The sequence below is a fragment of the Bactrocera latifrons genome, unplaced genomic scaffold (assembly GCF_001853355.1).
Source record: "Bactrocera latifrons isolate USDA-ARS-PBARC rearing strain unplaced genomic scaffold, ASM185335v1 scaffold_790, whole genome shotgun sequence".
NCBI classification, from domain to species: Eukaryota; Metazoa; Arthropoda; class Insecta; order Diptera; family Tephritidae; genus Bactrocera; species Bactrocera latifrons.
The window spans coordinates 17,463-20,945 of NW_017537479.1; the positions used below are offsets into that span (position 1 = coordinate 17,463).

The following is a 3,483-nucleotide window of genomic DNA, read 5'->3' on the forward strand; positions in this document are numbered from 1 at the left end:
GTGCATAAATTGTGTTAAATGTAGTGAATTAGAATTAGCTTGTTGAATTGCTCGAATTTCGATACTAAGCGTTTGAGGTATAAATAACTATATATCTATACACTGCATATACATTCTATACCCTGAAACAAATGTGTCCTAAAACTATGGAAAATKTATTTGTTTTAAGGAAAAAATGGGAATGAAATAGCACTAAAGATATGTCTTCCGTAAGTTAAGGAAACAGGATTCTACTTTTAACTACATATGGTTTCCTTAAAAAGAGGAAAATATTGCCTTAAATTAAAGGAAATTTTTTTAAACGAAGAACATTGTTGTCTTTAATTTAAAGTAAAGACATTCTTAATATAAGGCCATCAAATAAAAATCACTTCCTTAGATTAAAAGGTCTTTGACTCTAGAATTAAATCTCCCTCTCTTTACATTTAATAATAATGGAATTGTCTTAAATAAAAATGCCAAAACTTATTTTTTTCATTGATTTCATTTCATTGTTCTTAAAAAGTAAACTTAGATTTTAAATACTTATTATTATTATAATACTTAATAATAGGGAAAATAATATCTTTTACATTAAATATATAAAAGTTTTGCAATTCTCCTCCTGTTAAATACTACTGAAAATGGCTCTAAAATTTATTAAAATTTTGTTGGCTTAATTTTGTTATAAATTAAGTATTCCGTGATCGAGGAATATAAAAGTTTCCGAGTCTTGGTTGATAAACTTTGATTATTTTCAAAGTAATTTAAAACAGCATTGCCATTCACGTTAGATTTTAAAATTCCTAATAACGAAATCTTCTAAACTTTTTTGTAAGTTACTCAGAAACGCAAAATAATACTTACATCATTTAAATCATTAACCGCACCAAGAAAACTAGAAGAAATGGATTCTGTTGCGGGCGTTGTGCTTTCTGATGAAAAAGATAAAATTTCAACGCGCTGCAATTTGTTTTGATTAGTTATTTCATTTTCATTTTCACTTCATAATTAGCACACCTTGTTCTATTTGCCACTCCTTCAATCTCTGTTCAAAAATAATTTTGCGTCCCAAAAGTTCTTTGGGGAATAATTCATTAATGTGGCTGCTCTGCATAAACTTTAACTTTCCTCCGTAATGTTGTGTTCTTAAAAAAAAAACAAAAACAAAAATTAATACAAAGCAAAAACGTTCGCGGCGCTTTTTTTCTTGTGAAATATATTCAAACATACATATGTACAGTTAACTTTGCTAATGCTGCACAAAAATTTAATGTATGTACATATGCATTTTCAAAAGGCACATGTTTGCACTTGTATCTATTTCACAATATTATTTTCCCACTTACCTTTCAGTAAATCGCACAAATCTATTAAATCAAATAATTCCAATATTTTGTATACTTTGTCCACTTCGAAAACAATTTCCATATTTGTATTTGACACACATATTTTATAGCACATAAAGAAATTCCATCACTCACTTGTCACTATTCAATAAAATATGATTATCGCTGCTTTATTTTGAAAGAATTCATGTCTGCTTGCATTAGAGTAAAGAGACACAATCCATGTATGCTTGAACTTAAAATAAGGAAGCATGACCTTATATCAAAGTTTGAGTTAAGTAAATAGTCGGTTCGCATAAGGTTGAGTCATCCTTAAATTGAATAAATTTTTACTTGTTGAAAGTTTAAGTAAATATTGTCCTTAAACCAAGTAAAATTGAACTTATTTCACTTATAAAGTCTAAAAATAWCTTGTTTTCAGTACAATTTTACTAAAATATAGGAAAATTCCATGAACTTAAAATAAGACATCGATTTCCTTATTTTAAGTACGATCGTCCTAAAATTGAAGGGTACGACTTAGTCAAATTAAAGCAACTTTACATACTTTGAGTAAATTTTACTATTCATAAGTATATTTTGAGCTTTTTAAAACAGGGGCGCACTTCCTTAATTCTAGTCTGTCCATTATTTTCAGTGTATCAGGAGGACTTCCCCTTTCCAATGGTGTCTTCAGATTTTGCCATAATCTGGATACAATTAAATGGTTTTGAAAAATAAACTGTTTCCGTCACATTTCTCCTGCAATTTATTTTCTTTATGCACTTATGCGTTTATTGCCGTTTTCAACAGTAAATTATTCGCCGTTTCAAAATAATTCAAAATGCATATAGAAAACTCCATCATTTTAATTCATGTGATCAACAGTGTTGTCGTTTGAATTACGTGCATCGGACAAGCCCTTTATGATTGGTTTTAATCCAGAAATACATCAGAATTGTAAGAAACTGTCGAATGTGACACTGATCTGATACCTCTTCTATAACCTCACAATGGTTCTGCATGTCTCCATCTGTCCATACAAGTTTAATTTATGGAGCAAAAGAATAGAAAATCCGTCCGTTCCAATCAAAATATTTTCATTACCTCCGGCAACATCACACCCGAAAATTTTCTATACCGACTTCAATAAGTTCGTTGTTGATTTCTTTAGTGGGTCTAATCAAATTGAAGATACAAAATAATCCAAACTTGCAAACAGGAACATTAATTTGGACGAAGAAATAAAACTGAAAATTTTAACTGAAATTGACATTAGTGCAACTGCGATATTTCTGAGCGATATTCGTAAGCGTTAATTAATAAAACAAGAAATTCTATAGAATTTAAAGTTAAAATCATTTCCGCTGTAATTTAATAAAATGTTAAGCAAATAATACCTCGTAATTTTTATATACTGTTGGGCGTAACGCATACGCAATAACGTAATAAACAGTTTTCTAATGTAGATATAACTAGACGGCGCACAGTGTGAGATTTAGTCAATCTAGCATCTCGAAATTAAAAAAAAAATGATTTCGTAACTCGCTCATATTTTTTTTTTTACGTGAGAGAGACCCCAATTGTTACGAAAACAAACACAAAAGAGAATAAAAAAATGTAATTGGCGTGATAACAGTTATCAAACACGTGCAATTGCATAGCATGCTACAATTGATTTGCAAGCTTGCATTGATCACAAAAGTTTGAGTGATCAGGTCGAAGTTGTGAGTGGTTTTTTTGGCCTAAAATATTTTTTGTATTGAAGGTTATTACTTAAACTTAAAATTTTTGTTTTACACAATATTCATTTTTGCACTCAAGTATTTTGAAAAAATTGTTTTATAACCACCTGAAAGGTAAGACACATTTTAAAGTTTTCAAATATTTGATAGATCTGCCCATTTTTTACCTTTTTTTAGTATGAGTGACATATCGCGAGAGGAGCTCTGTCGGAGTTGGTTGAGCAAGGTGAAAAGCGAAAAAATAGAAGAGGTCGAAAAGCACGTTATATCAATTTTTGGACCAGATGTTGACGATACCAAAATTAAAGATCGTATAAAAAGGCTTTGCTTCCAATTTCTATCGCGATGGAGCAAATCTCACAAATAAAGCAAGATTTATGCATGACAATGCTATTTGGCTAAGTTCAAAAATTTCTGCTGTTGATTTTGCT

The 3,483-nt window shown here is 29.8% G+C and overlaps 1 long non-coding RNA gene across 1 annotated transcript; it reads right to left on the bottom strand.

Moving 5' to 3' along the window:
- Nucleotides 1-613: 613 nt before the first annotated feature.
- Nucleotides 614-1,123, bottom strand: LOC108976659. Its single transcript, XR_001993979.1, has 3 exons — nucleotides 1,000-1,123; nucleotides 847-942; nucleotides 614-785 (listed from the first exon to the last, which is right to left on the bottom strand). It is a non-coding gene; the product is annotated as an uncharacterized LOC108976659 (long non-coding RNA).
- Between the last annotated feature and the right edge of the window lie 2,360 nt (nucleotides 1,124-3,483).